Source organism: Pelodiscus sinensis, chromosome 7 (assembly GCF_049634645.1).
Source record: "Pelodiscus sinensis isolate JC-2024 chromosome 7, ASM4963464v1, whole genome shotgun sequence".
Lineage (NCBI taxonomy): Eukaryota > Metazoa > Chordata > Testudines > Trionychidae > Pelodiscus > Pelodiscus sinensis.
The window spans coordinates 42,536,493-42,555,740 of record NC_134717.1 but is presented as its reverse complement, the minus strand read 5'-3'; the positions used below and the strand labels follow the sequence as shown (position 1 = coordinate 42,555,740).

At 39.7% G+C, this 19,248-nt stretch overlaps 1 protein-coding gene across 4 annotated transcripts in view; it reads right to left on the bottom strand.

Annotated features, from left to right (window-relative positions):
• Window positions 1-19,248, bottom strand: part of MAP3K20 (mitogen-activated protein kinase kinase kinase 20) — a 137,282-nt gene that overhangs the window by 93,370 nt on the left and 24,664 nt on the right. The window lies entirely within an intron of this gene.

Here is a 19,248-nt window from a genome sequence, read left to right as displayed (position 1 = left end):
GTAGAGCGTATATTTATAATGTAGTAATAAACCTATTGCTACTTTGGTCCTGTTCAGGCAGTTACAGGCATTTAATGCATTTTCTTCTTGATTGTATGCTGCTGTTAATCTCTTGATTAAGATGTAACTGATGCAAGTACAAGCTTGTATCTAGGATTTGGTAAAGCTACTATTAATCTTCCATAAAACCTCCCAAATTAGGAGGTCATAAAAACATCTCCTACTAAAGACAATTACTGCTAAAGAGAAATCTTTTCTGAACCTCTTTTTAAATCTCTGTGCTCTGGAGATTCCAGCCAGTTCCTTTCACTTCTTGCTCATTTCGGTGGCTGCAAATCAGCTGTGGATTACATTAGCCAAACTGCAGTGAGACCCAAGAAAACAGCCAGTCATCCTTATCAATGCAGTTTTCCTTTGACATTTTTTCTCCTCTTCTGATATGGATGTTCAATATTCTAAGTAAAAACTTGTTGTCGCTAGTTCACTAAATAGCTAAGGACCAGATTTTCAAAGTTATTTAGTTGCCCGAACATATATAGGTGCCTAGTGGGATTTTCAGAAGCATTTAGGCACTTAAGCAGCCCGGGGAATTTTTATATCTGCAACTTTAGGAAACTGACTCCTTTGGAAAATTGGCCCTAACTAGCTCAGGCATACAAGTTTCATATTGGGAAGACACTTAATATATTTCACTCAGTTTACATGGGCACCAGTTTCTTTAGCAAAGCTCTAGTGATACACAAAGGCTGTGTCTAGACTGGCATGATTTTGCAGAAATACTTTTAACGGAAAAGTTTTTCCGTTAAAAGTATTTCCACAAAGAGCATCTAGATTGGCACAGATGCTTTTGCGCAAAAAGTGCTTTTGCGCAAAAGCATCTATGCCCAGTATAGACGCACTTTTGCGCAAGAAAGCTCTGATGGCCATTTTAGCCATCGGGTTTTCTTGCACAAAAAATTAAGGTGCCTGTCTACACTGGCCCTCTTGCGCAAGTGGGCTTATCCCTGAGCGGGAGCATCAAAGTATTTGCGCAAGAAGCACTGAATTCTTACATTAGAACGTCAGCACTCTTGTGCAAATTCAAACGGCCAGTGTAGACAGCTGGCAAGTTTTTGCGCAAAATCTTGCCAGTCTAGATGCACCCAAAGAGTTTTCTGTTGATTCTTATCTCTTGTGAGAAAACTAAATTCTTTCTGTTTTCACTATCACGAGTTGTGAACAACAAATTGACATTGAGGAAGTAGAAAAGCACATCCAAACATGTAAATGCTACAGCCTGGACACATTGTTGCACACATGCAAAATAACCACAAGTGGCATCTAATTTATTGATGGCACTGCACTGTCACAGGACAATAGCAGTGCCCTTGGCTAGTCCCAGGGCAATAGCAATCATCACATCACATTACAAACCACTCATCATACAATATTCTACACCAACAGATCTGGATGATCCTGAGTACTTGCTGACCTCTTCTTCTAAGACTTATGCTATATGGCTGTGTCTAGATTACATCCCTCTTTCAACAGAGGGATGTAAATAAGGCACTTCGAAATTGCAAATGAAGCCAGGAGTTGAACCTCCTGTTCTTCATTTGCATAATCACATAATGGAGCTCTTTCAAAAAAGCGCTATTTTGAAAGTAAAACCGCAGTATAGATGCGGTTCTTTCGAAATGAGAAGGCTTTTTTGAAAGATCCTGTAAGTTGCTGAACTGCAGCTTTTCCCATGTGCAGATAAAGACTTAAAGTTGGATTGTGAATTCCATTAAAAATAGACACGAGAAGAATTTCTGGGTAATATTTTTATCCTTTGGACAGACAACCTAAACTCCCTTATAGATTTCCTCCACAACTTCAACATCCACCACGCATCTATGAAGCTGTCTCTAACTAACATCAACTTCCTGGACACCACTATTGGCTTCAACAATGGAACCATGCAAACAACTATAAACAAGAAACCCACAGCTCACCATACTTCCCTTCGCAAATCTAGTAATCACCCAAAACACACAAATCTGTTATCTTCAGCCAGGCTCTCAGCTATCACAGCATATGCTCCAAGGAGAAAGTCTCAAATACATGCCTAAACACACTTCAAACTGCTTTCGCTAACGAGGACACTCCACCAGAGAAGTAAATCACACTATGAAATGGGCCATCCAAATATTCCAAGAGAACCAATTTCAGTACAGGAAAAAACCCTTCCAGCTGCACAGCCTTCCTTGTCATCTACCATCTCACACCAGAATCCACATGATATTTAAACTATTACAATCCATACTCAATAGAGACCACTTCCCGAAAGAAATCTTTCCTAAGCCTCCTCTCTGGTTTTCATAGGACCTCCCAGTCTCTCTAAGATCCTCATCAGAGGCAAGCTCCCCACAGACCAGGATCCACTAACTTAAAATAGCACAAGACCATGCCAGAACAACAGATGCATAACCCGCAGACATACTTACATCGCACTTTGATCAATACCCCCCACAACACACCTTTAAGATCCTGGGTCCTAGACATGCCTATCACATGTGGGATCCCTCATCCAGTGCACTAAATGCCACAACAACAACTGTTTGGGTGAAACCAATCACTACACTCTCCAATGAACTCTCACACAGAAAAATTATATGAGATAAAACCACCGTATCACTGTGGGTGAACACTTTTCACAAAATGAATATTCCATATTGGACTTCTCAGTTCTCATCCTCAAAAGTAACCTGCTCACTTTCGAAAAATGAGCCAGGGATCCAGAGCCGGCCCACAACATTTTGGCACCTGAGGTGGGGAGCTCAAAGGACACCCCCAGCTCCCTCACTTGGGCCAAAACTTTGAAAGGTTTCAATTCTGCCTTCTTCCTGTTCTACTCTTCTCATGGTACTATTTCGCTACCTACATATGCACCAGCAGCAGACATAATTTTCTACACTCTGGGTCCTAGTGTCGTCCTCCCCCCCCCCCCCCAAACACACAATCTAGCACCTGAAGCGGCCACCTCAGTTCGCCTCATGGTAAGGCCAGCCCTGCAGAGATCTTAAATTTATGAGGAGTGGCCAAACTTACTGACCCTCCAAGCCATATATGACAGTCTTCAGAAGTTTGAGGGCTAGGTGCATCTGCTGGGCAGGGGTGGATGAGAGTTTTGCAGGGCCCAACGCAGCACAATTTCACGGGGCCCCTCTCGCCTCTCACCGGGTGTCTCCTCTCTCACCTGTGTTGTGCAGCATTTCAGCATGCTGCGCATGCGCTCCTACACCGTGCAGTGCGCGGCGCCGGGGAATTTAAAGTGCGGTATCCCGCTGGGCCAGTCCTCCCCCGAGCAAAGGGCCCGTGGCAGCCGCCCCGCTTGCCCTGCCCTATATCCACTGCTGCTGCTGGGGCTCGGGACTTCTGCCCTGCCAGGATTCAGGGCTTCAGACTCCTCCTGCCCTGAATCCCAGCAAGTGCCTCTCACGGGGTGGAATCCCTGAACTCTCACACACATATGAATGTAAGGGTGTTAAATGTGCTTTCACCTGAGCGGTCCCTTAGCATGCGTGTTAACCACTTACCATAAAAAGTCTGCTCTGCCTTGTATTTAGCGGTGATACTCTCAGCACATTTCCCACACCTGAAGAAGACTCTGTGTAGGTCAAAAGCTTATCTTTTCACAACAGAAGTTGGTCCAATGAAAGATTACCTCACCCACCTTGCCTCTCTACAATGATGTTGGTCAAACACCTCCCCCCCACCCGCCCCCCCCAAAAAACCTATGCAAGACTTGGATCTAAAAAATCCAAGTGATTCCATATGAAAATTACCTATCACCACTTATTATTCCAGCTGTCTTGGAGGGGAGAGCTGGGGGTTGCAGAATACATACAGTGTATATTTCCCCCACCCTCTGTCTGAGCATGCTGCTCCAGATCAAATTTAAAAATTAATAGTGAGTCTTGTTAGACCACCAGGCCAACCAGCAGCCAACCAACTTTGTTGTTAATAAATCAGTTAATTGCACAGCATGAGGCACCTTCACTCTATGCAAAATTACAGGGTTAGAAATGTTTAGCTACTCCAGAAATCTGATTAGCAGAACATCCCTAAGTGTTTTCTAATATTTATTAATGTATTGTGCAATAGAGTTTGATTATTTATGTTTCTGTAAATAAATGATTGCTGCGCTTATCATGGAAATTTTCAGAATCAGTTAGAAGAATTTAAAGCAGACTTAACAATGATTTAGTTCCAAAGTCTTGCAGAGTTTAAACTCCAACATATTCCTGTGAGAGTTTAAATATAAGCTGTTCCCATGATGTTCTACACTGTAAGAATGGTCAGTTTGGATAACAGTGTCAATGTTTAATTAAAACTACTCTATATACCAATACTAAATAAAATACAAGTTGCTGATAAAAGATTTAGGGTTAAACCTTTGTGTGTTGAGTGCTGAAAGAATGGTTGGCCCTCAAACACAGAGAAAACAGATTCCCACAACATTAAGGAGATTGATATCTAAAATTACAACACAAACACAAAGTGCTAGAGGAGACTAAAAGATGGAACATAAAATTGAGTAGAGTTCAGGGGCAGGTGTTGTTTTGCTTTAACTTACCACTTGTTTGATGAAATACTGGGTCAAAATAAATTTGGTAATTCTTTTTTTGCACACTTTTTATCTAAATATTAACAAAAATAGCTTCACCCCTGTAGTCCATGCTAGAGCTCCCATATATTTCAAAAGAAGCAGAAACTGGTCCTTACCAACTATTATGTTAATGACATTGTTATTGCTGTTGTTTGTAAAGTTAAACTGATTATAATGCTTAATAAGTTATTTATATTTCCTGTTCATTCTCAAATGTGCATAAGTTAATTAACATTAAGACCACAGTCACGCAATATTTCAAGGGTTAGCATTTACATTCTATTACTTGTCATGAAGTTTCCTGTTACTCACTCCCCTATAATATGCAGTAAATTGAGGGATTTTTAAAAATAGGCTGGAATTACAACAACAAAAATCTTAAAAATAATCATGTAACAATGATAGGTAGTTGCTAAACTGTTTGAACACTAACATGAAAATCAAATGTGGAATACAACCTCCATTGGTTTTTTAGACCCTGCTAGAATACCATTTGTATATTTTCTCATAAACTTTTATAAAGAAGGGGTCAATAGTCTTCATGCCCCAGAGATCCCAAGCAGGACCAGAAAAACTATTATCCAGCAGAAGCCAATTATTGTCCAATAAAGGACATGTTTGTTAAACTCATTAAATCTTCTTTCATATTAGTAAAGTAGGATGAAAAACACATGATGCACAGCGCAGTCAAAAGACTTTGATGCATAAGGAACATTCAGTGACGACTTTTAACAGCAAGTAAATTAGCAGAGTTATCTGCTCTGATGAGAACTGTGCTCTCTCCGATATACATCTCATGACTGATTTCAAATTGCAATTAAATTCTAAGAGTCCTGCTTGCATACTGACTTAAAGCTGGAGGGGAAGAAAGTTGATTTGGTTTATATTCATTTAGGGGATTATCTGTCCCAATTTAACTTTCCAAAGCCCATCTGAAAGAGATACAATTTTAAGACACTGAAATCATCTAGTTTCTAGTAGAGGAGATTCACATATTCAGTATTATGCTAGCACTGATTCACCAGTCACACAAAGAAAATAAAAGTTAAATCACATTATTGATTTAAGCATTGTTAGTGCTTTAGGTTTTTTTAAAAAAATCTTACTCTCTTGGGTACTTTTACAAAGACGTTCAAAAATGTCCTTAAAAAGTTAGGGGTTGGAAGCATGTTTTAGCAATATCCATCTCACACCCAAAACAATAGTTACTGAAATTCTGTACCTTTTAAAAAAAGCTCCATTGGCTATAACGTTTGGAAATGAAAAATCATGGGATCCAGCCAGGTTCCCGTGCAATGGAAGATTATATATTATTATCCTGCCTATTTTATGAACACTACCCCAACCCACTTTTCTTTTGTAGTATAAATATGTTAGTGGTCACTTAATTGTATATATTGTATATTGTTTAGTAAAAAATCTAAAAAAGAAATATAGCTCCAAAATATCTCAGTTCTATAATTTAGTGTAAAGTGTTGTATGAGTGGAGGAGGTGTTATAAAATGTAATAATTATCTGTTGTTTATAGGTTTATGCAATTGCATGTAGCTCTTGCAAGTTTATATTTTAGCTTGTATTAATTGTAATCTGTAGCAGCAAGCATGTATATTTGTTGTAATATTATTTTGGAAATGGATCCACTGAACAAGAACTGGGTTCTTATGATACTCTATCATTTGTTATTTTGAGCTTTGCATATCATTTTGCAGTTTTCAGGGCAACTTTAAAGCTATTGTATTATAAACAAAATCCACGGATCTTTAGAATATGGAGGACTTCTCTGTCAGAACACCACAATTTTAAAAGACTATTGAGTTACAAAAATTAGATTAGAGAGAGATTTGGCATATCAGAAGTTCCTGAGGGTGAGTCTACGCAGTCGGGATATGAACGACTAGTCGACTATCCGATAAGCAATTGCTTATCGGATAGTCGACATGCAAGTCAACTAATCGCTTCCCCCCCTTCCTGCTTCTATCAGAAAGAGGCAGCAAGGGGGGTGGGTAGAGGTGCTTCAAAGCTGCAGTGCTGTGTGGAGCCTGGGGTCTGCCACTTTGAAATGCCGCATGCAGTCCAGGGCCAGATGAGAGTCCCCAGCTGGCACTGGGGTGCACACGGCATTTCAAAGCGACAGCGCTGCGTGGAGCCCAGGGATAGCGGGGGGCACTTTATGCATGTAAGCAGGATGTGCAGGAACGCTTCCATTACAGCTAGCTGGAATGGGAGAGAAATCCTGGTTGTGTCTATGTAAATACAGTTTGCTCCTGCTTTGCTTAGATGTGTTAGATATTCAGCAGATGGAGTGCTGTTTTGTTCATTGAAATCAATTGAATTTGTGATCCCACCCCAGCTATGTTTGCATGAAATACAGGGATAGCTAAAATATGGTAACCGGTGTTTGTAATTTTATGGGGATACAGAAAACTAGGACTGTGCTAAATTGTTCCAAATGCAAGGGCTTTCAGCGGAAAGAATCTTGCTAATACAGGGGCTCTATCAGAGGGAAGGGGTAAGGGAAGGTTATTCTGGTCTGGAGGTTGTATGGCTTCCCCTGCCTGGTCTTGTTTAACTACCTCCCCTCCGTCTCCCCGCCCCCCCGCGCTTCAAAGAACAGAGCTAAATAGGTGCCCCCTTTCTTTTGCTAATAGTGCTGGAATTGTGTTTTTCTATCCTGCTTGCTAAGAGCTGAAGTAACTGGGAGGTGAAATCATTTGAGACTGATGGCCAGAAGTCATAGCCATGAGGTGGATAGCAGCGGATGGTGACTGGGAGCCAAGAGGTCAGTGGTGGAGAGATGCAGTGAGTGGTCAGCAGAGCAGTGGTGGTGTGACGAGTGGTGAGTAGTGTGGTGGCAGAGAGGGGAGACAAATGGCCAACAAGGCGGCGGTGAACAGCAGCGAGCAGGTAGACGGTAAGTGACCAGCGAAGTGAGTAAGGTGCCTCTTTACTAGCCTCCTCCCCAACTCAGGGTGGGAAGTTAACTCTGCCAATGCATCTCTGAAGTCTGGGTCAGCCCTGACCAAGGGCAGCAACTGTGAGTAGAGTGAAGAGGAGGGCTGGGCATTTGAAGGGGACATTCAAATTGCTGGACTTAAGAACCTGATAAAAAAAGGACATTACCCAACCTATCTTGGGTAGAACTTTTTTTCATGGTTTTCATTTATGAACCCTGTTTGTGGTGTTTTCCCAAATTAATAGCAAGTTACTTCCCTCTCTTTTATTAAGTTTCTTTTTTATGCTCAGACTCTGCTTGCGAGTGAAGAAACATTGCCTCTCAGAAGTGCCCAGGGGTGATGTGTGAATTACCCAAGTTACTGAGTGGGGGTTTGAATCAGTTCTATGTTGGATAGATGGAGAGGAATCCCTAGATTTTGAAACTGGCCCTGGCTGCTGCTGACTCTACCTGGCAGAAGCGTTACATGCATAACATTATTATAGCAGCCTCGATAAAAAAAAAAAGTCTGAAATCTACCTTTTCAGATACAAATACACTGACATCTGTTAACACATGGAACTGACATAACAGATGAACGTTTCATTTTCCCATGGATTTCAATAAGAAAAACACTGAAGCCCTGACAAATCCCATAGGAGCATTACATTATTCAGTGTACAGCATGGAGCCATATAAAAATTTTATACTAACACACTTGACTGAAATCTGCAAGGAATATTTGGGTTTTGTTATGGTTACTGACTTTCTATTTGTTTGCAAGAGCAAAATCATTTAAAAGATAAAGATACTGTGTATTTGTAAGGAAACAGATGTACGATTTTAGAAACTAGTCATATTTTGTGGATTTTATTGGAAAATACAAACTTTAGTATTTGGGATTAGTTAAAAATGAAAACTGTCTCAAACTGCATAGTAACACTGAATAATTGTGGGAGGGGTAGCACAGTTCTCTAAGGATCAGGTTTGAAATATCTAGACTCCTAAAAAATAGAATATTTACCCAACAAGGTCAGTCTGGTTTTCTATTAGATTTAGGGTGATTTTCCCTTTTATTCGACATTGTTTTGCAATTGACCCCTCATGGCTATCTGGGAAAACATTAACCCAGATCTCAAATCTCCAGAAGAACAGAGAAGTCAAATGCCAAAAATTTCAACCCATTCTCCAAAAGCAAGTGAAATGGATGCTAATCGCGATCTGGATACTGCTATATAGGAGCAAATGCAAGAAATGCAAGAGGAGAACATTTTGGGGATTAAAGTCTCTAGAAAGGTTACAGCAGTGGTAAGTAACCAGTGGCTTGTGGGCCACATGCAGCCCATCCGGGTTTTATGTGTGGCTGATGAGACATTTTGTTTACTGTTGCCCACATGCCGGGTTGCCAGATTCTGCAGTCCACCTAGTTTTTTTCCTACTGGTATTACACATGTGACATACATGTAAAGCAAAGGCACATGAAGTAAGATGATCATAAGAGCTGTGCAATCCTCCTGCATCCAGTGAAAGTGCTGCTACAGTTCAGTTGGCACACCTCATAAATTTTAGGCACACAAGTGCAGTTAGCAAAATTACCCTACCCCATGAGACCATCTTGGTGATGACAACCTTGCGGCCCAATGAAATGAAGGAGGGCCACTCATGCAGCCCACTCACTAGCCTAGGTCGCCCCTCACTGTCTTACAGGTACCACTTTGCTAGGGACAATAGCACATATGCAATAGGCAGAACACCCCTCCTTCCCAGAGGACAGTACTCTCTTCCAGCATCCTAGCACTTAGAAGCAAGACAAAAGACAATCATTTAAGGCTGTCTGGGAAAAAAGATGGAAACTTAGGGATTCAGACTCAGTGCATCAACCTAATGATCAGCAGTATCCTGAAGGGATGGACATTTTCAGAGGATGCTTCCAGACATATTGCACGTGCCTACAGATAACAGTGTTGGATAGTTCACACTTTTTATAGACATTTCACATCCTGTTTTAAATAAGATAAAATGTCTAAACAACTGCAGAGCTCCCAATCTGCTAGAGAAGCAGAGAACATACTTAGAGATATTCCACTAGAATCTTCACTGAACAATTAGCACAGACTCCAACAGAGATACCAGCATCTATCAAAGAATCAACTGCGCTCCACTTTTCCAATGAAGTTACCTTTCAGGGTATGTTTACATTGCATTCCTCTTTCAAGAGAGGAATGCAAATGCAGCCGAGCAAAATTGCAGATGAAGCACGGATTTGAATTTCCCACGCTTCATTTGCATAATCGCATCCGGCCGCTATTTCAAAATACCCTATTTCGAGATTAAAAATGCTGTGTAGATGTGGTTATTTTGAGAAAAAACCCTTATTTTGAAAGAACCCTTACTCCTTAAAAAAAAAGAGATTTAACGATTATTTCAAAAGAAGGTGTGTCTTTCAAAATAAGCGCGTCTACACTGCATTTATCTCTCTCAAAATAGGGTATTTCGAAAAAGCGGCCGGATGTGATTATGCAAATGAAGCGTGGGAAATTCAAATCCGTGCTTCATTTGCAATTTCACTTGTCTGCATTTGCATTCCTTTCTCGAAGGAGGAATGCAGTGTAGACATACCCTCAGCTAAGTATTTTCTCAAATTCAGTCATGAAAATCACAATTTTCCCTAGGCAAAAAATTGCCAAGCTGGCCTTCTGGAACACAAGAATCCAGCCTACCACATCACTTTACCCTGCACACCAAACTTCTCCAACCATAGAGGACCATCCCCAATCCTATTCCCTTCACAAACAGGAATGGATGGCTAGACTGACAGCCTACATTGTGCCCCTCTATCCGTATCGGTACGGTAGAGGGCTTGTTGAGGGCAGTGCTGGAGGCTAGGTCTCAAAAGCTGGAGCCCAGGTCTCAAAAGCTGGAGCCCTGTACAAAGACTTGAAAAGTCCTGTACAAATGACAGCAAAAACTGAAAAAGGACCGGGAAATATGGTCTTTATCTCATTTTCAGAATAGTTAATATATTTGCTTGTTTAAGATTGAAAATTTTTATTTTATGTAAAAGCATGGATGATAAAAAATAAACCTACTGAGTAGAGAGATTAAAAATGATAGACAATTTTTAAAATTTTGAAATGTATTCCAAATGTTCATACTTTTAAATGGAAAATTGTATGACCATTTTTCTATAATGATTTTGAAAATTTGTTCAATTGATATTGATCTTAAAGTTTCTATTAAAATATGGATGTGTGTCAGGACATTTCATAATATGTGAAAAGTGATAATGGCTCATGAAGTTAAGAAAGAAAGAAAGAAAGAAAGAAAGAAAGAAAGAAAGAAAGAAAGAAAGAAAGAAAGAAAGAAAGAAAGAAAGAAAGAAAGAAAGAAAGAAAGAAAGAAAGAAAGAAAGAAAGAAAGAAAGAAAGAAAGAAAGAAAGAAAGAAAGAAAGAAAGAATCCCATTTTTGGGATTGAGATTCTTTGCACAAAAAATCTGGCCAGATCTTCTACTACATTTTGTGTCTGATGCCTATGTTCTGATTTTCCTCTAATTTTCCTACTTCCGTACGTAATTCTCTATATAGTATCCATTTCTGCTTCTAGACCTTTATTTTTATACCTATCTACTTTCTGACAACATGGACATATTAACAGGGCTGCCAATGGCGAGGGGGAGGGGCAAAAGGGACAGTTGCCTGGGGCACAGTGATTTGAAAGTGTCTGGGGCTACCATAGGTCCATTAAATCACTGACGGAGCCCTAGGCAGTGTAGGCTGAGCAGTGCAGAAGGGCTGGCTGAGGACAGCTAACCTTGCCCTTTCCAGGGGCCCAAAGCCAGGCACTCTTCACATTGACCAGGGGCCAAAAATTCTGTTGGCAGAATATTTACACATATTAATGATTATTTAGAAATGTGATTTAATGTTTCACTGGTTGACTTGTTTTTATTCTTCCTCATCTTTGCTATCCAACAATTCTTTAAAAGAAAAGGTTTAATTTTTAAAAATTCTATTGATTAAAAGAAAACTCCCAAAACTATAAATGAAAACAAGAATCAAATATAGCGCCCACAAATGAAAGTGGGCAAAAAGATCATCATTTAGATGGCAGTATCTCCAGGTCTGCCAGGAAATTCTCATAGCAATGCGTTGTTAATTCAGGGACTGATCCTGGCTCCAGTGGAGTTAATGACAAAGTACTAATTCTATTTAACAATAGTAGACTTTAAGAGCAGTGGGCATACATAACTCCCTTAGAAGCATCACCAAACCTCCTTAAAATGATTTAAAATTTGCGTGCAAGTGGTGGGGTACAAGATAGCTGGATAATGAAATATTTACTCTGGTTGTGTATTTGAAAAACAGTACACTTCATAACCACAGCATATTTTGGGATGAATACATTAAGAACCTAGAAACATCATTAACACCACATGAAGCCTTGTTTATTTGTATTTCTGTATTTGTATATGACTGCCAATTCCATCAAGCTGCACCCCGCCAATCAACACATTCACTTTTCATTTTCTCTCTCTCTCTTTCAATTTTAATAGATGGAGAAAGAAACCCAAACAAATGTCAGACATTCAAATGTGAAACAGGAACCATGCACAAATCTAATGGAAAATCAGAAGTACTTATACAATAAAAAAAAAATCACACGTAAGAACAGTGAAGAAATCATAGATCTTTGCCAGTTTAAATTTAAAATAGCATTTTTCTATCACTCCCCAACTTGTTTTGGTACCATCTTCATAGATAATTTTTGCATACATTTCACAGATGAAGAAAGAAAGCAGACTGAAATGCTGATTATGCTCGCACTTAGAAATCTCCAAGTCAGCAAACCATTGTGCTAGACCAGCAGTTCTCAAATTGTGGGTCAGGACCCCAAAGTGGGTTGCGGCCCCATTTCATAGGGCTGTGAGGGCTGGAATTATACTTATTGGAGCTCAGGGCTGCAGCCAAAGTCTGAACCCCAGTGTCCAGGGCTGACACCCTCAATCATTGGAACCTCCCCAGGACAGTGGTGGTTGGACTTTGGCCCGCCTTCTTTGGGGTGATGGGGACTGGACTTCGGTCCCCCTTTCCCACATTTGCGTAGTACTTTTGGTTGTCAGATTTGCATCAACTATTCGATTAGTTGATAAGGGCGCCTCCGCCGGCTCTTGCTACATTTCAAAAGCAGGAGCACTGCGGGGAGCCTGGAGCAATCTGGAGACTCAAATAGTCCCCCACTGGACATGCTGCCTGCGGCGGCCGGCAAGGCTCTTGCTACATATCAGAAGCAGAGGCGCCCTTATCAACTAATTGAATAGTCAGTGCAAATTACACCGACTATCTGATTAGTTGATTAATTTAAATTTAACATCCTTAACCTTGTGCTAGAAATATCTGATATTCCTCAATCGGAGTCCCCTCCCACCCCATCTACACTGAAGATAAGAAAATGCAACATCTTCTCTCCTTGGATTTTGCCCTGTATTGCTCACTGAGATTCTCCAGGAGATCTGGGAACTGCATCCCTAAGGGCAGACAACATTTTGTGGAGGACCATGGGATTCAGTATTCATGGAAGTGGCTGATACCTTTCTCTGAGGTGGCAAGCTGCCAGATCTCTCAAACAAGAGATTGTCTGATTCCACCTCAAGAAGTCATCTTAGCAGAAAGTCTCTGATGTTCCCTTTTTGAGGGAAATCTATTGATAAGCTGTGCAATACAAATCTGACAGTTCCAAGTACATTGCTTGGAATTTGCTCATGAATTTCAATCTGATTTCTGTCATATGCAAGCCAAAAAGACAACACTGATCATTGAGGACAAAGACCTCAATTTGACAATGGACTAAAGTCCAGGGCCAGATGCGGGTCCCTGATTCAGCAGCTTTGTGCTGTTCTGAGGGCACCAAGTAGCACCTCTAAAATAAAATGATAGTTATTACCTACTTTAGCCATGGCAACGAAAGGACAGTTATTCCTGGTTAATTAAGACACCTGGAGGCAATTCAGAATCTGCTAGAACCAGCTGCGAGAGCTTTGACTGGGACACCCAAAGATAATCAAAGACTAGCTAGAACTGGTTAAAAGCTTCCCTGTTAGTCAGTTTAGTGGCACACCAGAAGTAGAAGGGGGTGGACATACTGCAGGAGAGCAGGAACTGTAGAGATGTTGTCAGCTACCAGGAGGGAACCCTGCAGATACAGAGGTGAGGGGCAGGGAGACCCCTGCCCAAGGAACAGCTCCTTTGGGCCCCAAAAGTTCAAGGGAGGTAAACACCTGGGAGAGGGGTAGAGACTGAGATAAGAAATCTAGTCTGTTGCCACATCCAGAGAAGCCACTAGAGACAAAGATTTTTTTTCCTGTCCCGTTCCCCTGCTGCTATGTCAATGATGAGAGTGGCTAAATCAGACTATGGCTTGCCCCTGAAGTAAAGAGGTTAGACTGAGAGCTGTAGTGAGCCACTGAGGTGAGCAATCAGACTGGGAGTTGCCATTTTCCCGAGATGGGGGGAGATAATACTCAACCTACCGCTACCCAGAAGTGCAGGACCCACTGTGTGATATTAAGAGCTTTGTCTCAATTGTTATAAAAGTTTGCATTCATCATTTTTGACAGGTAATTTTGAGGCACACAGATCTTAACATTATAAAAACCTCCTCCTTCTCCTCCCCCCACTCACAAGTTATTGTTTTAGTTAAGAAAAATGTACCTTTATTACTGTACATGTACAAAAATAAAAATATAAGGTTGGTAGCAGTCATCTGAAAAGATCTTTTTTTTTGTTCAAAGATCTTATTGAATTCAGATTTTTGATCGTCTGTAGGAAATGGCATAGCCAGAATTATACTGAAGTTGTAGAGCTCAGAGACTAATTCTTCGCAATGTTCATTTTAACAAAACAGTGTTCTTAAACATAAATGTCACCATTCTTCCTTTTTTATTTCAGACAGGGCTGGATTTTAACTATAAAACTCTGCAAAGTCCAATCAAGGTGAAAAATCCTCACCTGATGGCTCACAATCAAAAGACCCCCGCCATCCTTTCTAAATGTTTCCATTGCCACAATTCTCTTAAAAGGGTGTCTTGCTACAAAACCTGAAGAATGAAAGATTTAAAACGGTGGGACTGAAATGCACCCATCAAAATCAGGAGTGTGGGCTAAACTCAACCAGCTGTCAAACCTAGCAATCTGAACGTATGCACACTTCTGCTTAATAAAATTTGAATCAAACACTTTGCATCTGATTCTCCATGTGAGCTTTTATGCAAACTTCTAAAGTGCAAGGAATCCTGGGGTGGACAAGCTATTCTGAGAGCTTTCACATAGTTCGTGTAATTAGGGAAACCACTTCCTTTGATTGTAAGTGTTCAAAACAGCTGAATTTCTTTTATCAAAGGAACTCTGTGATTTGGGTCATCTCTTTTACTTTCTCTTTCATGTTTCTCAAGATGAGACGTGAGACCGTAGAGCACATTATTTAGAAAAAAAGATTCCAGTTTTTGTTTTAGGGATTGAACTTGGACTATTCAAAAGGCTGTCATTTAGGAATCTATCTTTCTTACCCTCCCTCTGTTTCCTTCTTTTTGCAAAGGCTTTTCAGTGGCTCTAGTGAACACAGTCCAAAATGCCAATTTAAGGAAAACTAGAATATGGTACATAAAGAAAAAGGATTGTAGTTTTCCTTTGTACTGTTTTGGCGGAATATGTAATTATAAGGAGCTACATCTGCAAGATACTGGTCTCTATGGTAGTCTCTTCTTTTTATCATTCCAAACACTGACCAAGCAAAAAAGAAAAATGTCGACATTTTTTAAAAGGTAAAAAGAAACCTGCTACCCTGATCTTTGAAGATGTCTATGTGCTCTTTCTTTCCCCAAAAGTGAACTCAGTGAACGCAAAAGAACATGCTCCTGGAGCTAACAACCAATACCAATGCTGTCACAGTATCAAATGTCACTTACACCTGATTTACCTAACTACAAAGATAGGTCCACATTAAATGCCAGGTTCCTTGCAATAGTGATGGCTCTGGTCACAATTTTAAACTCCACAGCCCAGGGCTCACAGAGACCAGAAGACTCCTCTCCCCACTCCACCCCCAGACATTCCTTTAAAATCCCCCAGTTGTTTCTGAAATGCCCTTTCCTGATTGTGCATTTTCTCATACCAGAAAGCATCAGTTTTCCTGAGTCTGTGGAGAGAAGATACTGTGCAAGCAAAGCTACAGACCAGCCATAGAAATGTGGACAACTGCAAAGAGATTGCATGAGGGATGCAGGCAACTTTCAAAGCCTCCTGAAAGTGAAGAAGCTTCACCAAGGCATCCCAAAAGACCAGATAGCGCAACAATATATTTGCTGTTGAGCCACACACCAGCTGCTTTTACAACAAGCTGCATGGTACACTTGGCAGATGCCCCATGGGAATACCACAGACCACCATGGATACCTTGGCTAGGTAGGAATGGATACCTTGGAGACAGTCCATCCCCAAAATAACAAGACAGGGCTTGTAGGCTGCTAGCCTATTTACTGCAGTGGTACCAGATGAACTCATTGCACAGTGGCATGAGAAAGTGTTCTACATTGGAGGGAGAAATAAAGGCAGCCATCCCTAGAATCCTTCTGAAAGCCAGCATGAAAGTTACATTGAAATCTCTCAGGAGAATATAAAGAACATCGTTACTCATATAAAGAAATTGCTCCCCTTGTATCACTCCCCCACGTAACTCAACAAAGGAATGAAAAAGCAGATGCCAACTCTGGCTCTGTTAGTTGTACTGCTGCCATTTTTCCTATGAGCAAAACAATGGAGAATTTATCTTTGTTTTGTTCATTCAAGGATGAGCTGCAGGCAGTGCTGAAATTTGACCATTGTAAGGAAAGAGCCATACTTACCTGTGATCTCTTCCTCGTGCTCATCCAACTACTCATACAAAACAATCATGTTCATAGTGGAGAGCTTTGTGATATCCAGGCTTCTTTCAGAAATGGCAGAAACCAAAAAGTGCAATGAAGGATTGTGGGATTTTTTTTTAAAGACACAAAAATTACAGGATATGGGTGGTGTTATGGGATGGAGAAAATTTCATGCCTGGAATTTGATGCCAGAGAGCCTTGAGCATGTCATTATTATCCCATAACACATTACAAACATGTTCCAAAAGCCATCACACCAGAAGGCAGCAAATTTCACACTGGGCTAGCTGCCTGTGGTGCACTGCACGTTACACTTACACATGACCTTGTGGTAAGCAAGCACTGCACCAACACAAACAGCCAAGTATACACATACCTGAGCAAAATACTAACTTCTGTGTCTGTTAATGCAAATTAAGTTGGCAATCTAAAGTTTGTAGTGTAGACATGCCCTTTTTCTAAAATAATTTCTCCAGCCAAGCAACCAGTTAAGGCTACTACTGAATACTCATCTCAGAAAAGTCTTGGGAAAAAACAATGAATCTGCTCTATTTCTATAATATTTCCATAGACTAAGCCAAAAACAAAAGCACAAGATTTCACTGTACAATTTAGAAAATTATTACATAACACCCCTCTGAAACAACATAAGACGGGAGTGCTTATTCACTCATGATAGGACTAAATCGTATTTTTTCCAGTCAGTGAAAGCCATAGAATGCTAGATATGCTATTAGGAAAAAGCAGTTTTGAGACCCTTATAAATGGGAAGGTATATTATCAAGGGCATATAATCTATGTCCAAGTAGATCAAGTTATAGCCAAGAAAAACTGAGAGAATGGGTTAGCTGTTCTGGAGAAAAGACCGCGGCAATAATTTTGATATAAATACCTATATCAATAAAGAAGTGAAAATCAGGAGTAGACCTCTGACTGAATGGTTTTGATTTTTACCTATCAGTCACTAAGCATTTATACCACTGTTGTCACCTTTCTATGCAAATGCCCTTACAAAAAAGATGATAAATGTAATACATAACCCTGTGCTTCATGTAGGTTATTAAAAGGGACACCGTCTGTGTGCAACAAACAGAAAAATCATTTTTGTCTGATACGGTGTCAGTGTGGATGATTTAAATCAAAGTAATTTAAATCTCCGATTTTAATCAAGATTGAAATCAGCAAGCAGGAAACATTGATTTAAAACATCAATTTTAATCATGTTTTGCAGTTGGACTTTTTAGTTATATTCACAATAAACGTTGATTCTCATTGGTTGATAACCAATAAAATATGTTGATTTGCAACTAAATATAGCTTTTATGCTAAATTTGGTGCTTCTTTTTCCTAACCAGACACACTACATCTATACACATTTATTTATGCAATTATATAGCTTAACTTACATTTATTCAGATACTTCATTTTTACATTTTTATTATGTTAGAAAATGATGAAGATGCATTTCTTATTTAACAGATTATTTTTTTCTTGTGATTTTGTCAAGTTCTATTTGAATGAAATGCAAATTAAATTAAAAATGAATAAAACATTTTAATGTTTTTGTTGTATGTCATAAAATATAACTACTTTAAATACGTTGGATAAATAAGAAAAATGATCAAAAAAGTTTATTAAACCATGATTTTCATTTAAATCTTATTGATTTATTAAATAAGGGAAATATCTGTAATTAGTGAATTGAGCTGATTATTTCTGGTCACTATGTCGTTCAAGATTTTGGAACAAGTAGATCCCATAAGCTCAATATCTACATTTTCATTCACCGATTTCAAGAGGAAAACAAGTGTTCCTGCTTTTTCAGCTCCCAATGGGTTTCTCAACTTATAATGAACTAGCTATTGACCTGAGCTGAATAAACTGAAATGAAGAAAATACTCTTTCTGCACCTGCAAAAGAGGCTTCTGTTGTCAAAAGCTGGTTAATAACTTCAGCAAACTCTGGTTTCAGGTCCTTAGTGAGTGACTTTCAGCAGTTCAGTGTGATTTCACTGTTGTTTTTAAAATATGGCAGCAAACATGACCTGCTTAATATTATGTTTGGTGTTTTAAGGATTATAATAGATTATACATTTGGGCATTTATATAGTTTGAATTTCAAATTTAATTTGAAATATTTTTAATAAATTAAACCTGTTTTTAATTTGAAAAAAAATCAGATTTAAATAAAAAATCTGATTTCATTTTTTTTAAATCATCTATTTTATTTACTCTGTACAGTCTTAATAACTATTGTCTCAAATAATATCTCAGATTACTAGGACTGAAAGTGACTAGAGAAAAAATATCCTCTACTTTCCTTTTAAGTAGACAGTACTTCGGGTATAATCATTTAGTGTGTTTCCCTACAGCCAGGCTCATCTTATTGGAGTGTACAGTACGGCTTGGTCTACACTGGCATGATTTTGCGCAAATACTTTTAACGGAAAAACTTTTCCGTTAAAAGTATTTGCGCAAGAAAGCATCTACACTGGAATGTGCTTTTGCGCAAAAGCATCTTTGCCAGTGTAGACGTTCTCTTGCGCAAGAAAGCTCCGATGGCCATTTTAGCCATTGGGCTTTCTTGCGCAAGAAATTAACGTTGCCTGTCTACACTGGCCTCTTGCGCAAGAATACTTGCGCAAGAGGGCTTATCCCTGAGCGGGAGCATCAGAGTATTTGTGCAAGACGCACTGATTTCATACATTAGAACGTCAGTGTTCTTGCGCAAATACTCGCGGCCAGTGTAGACAGGTGACAAGATT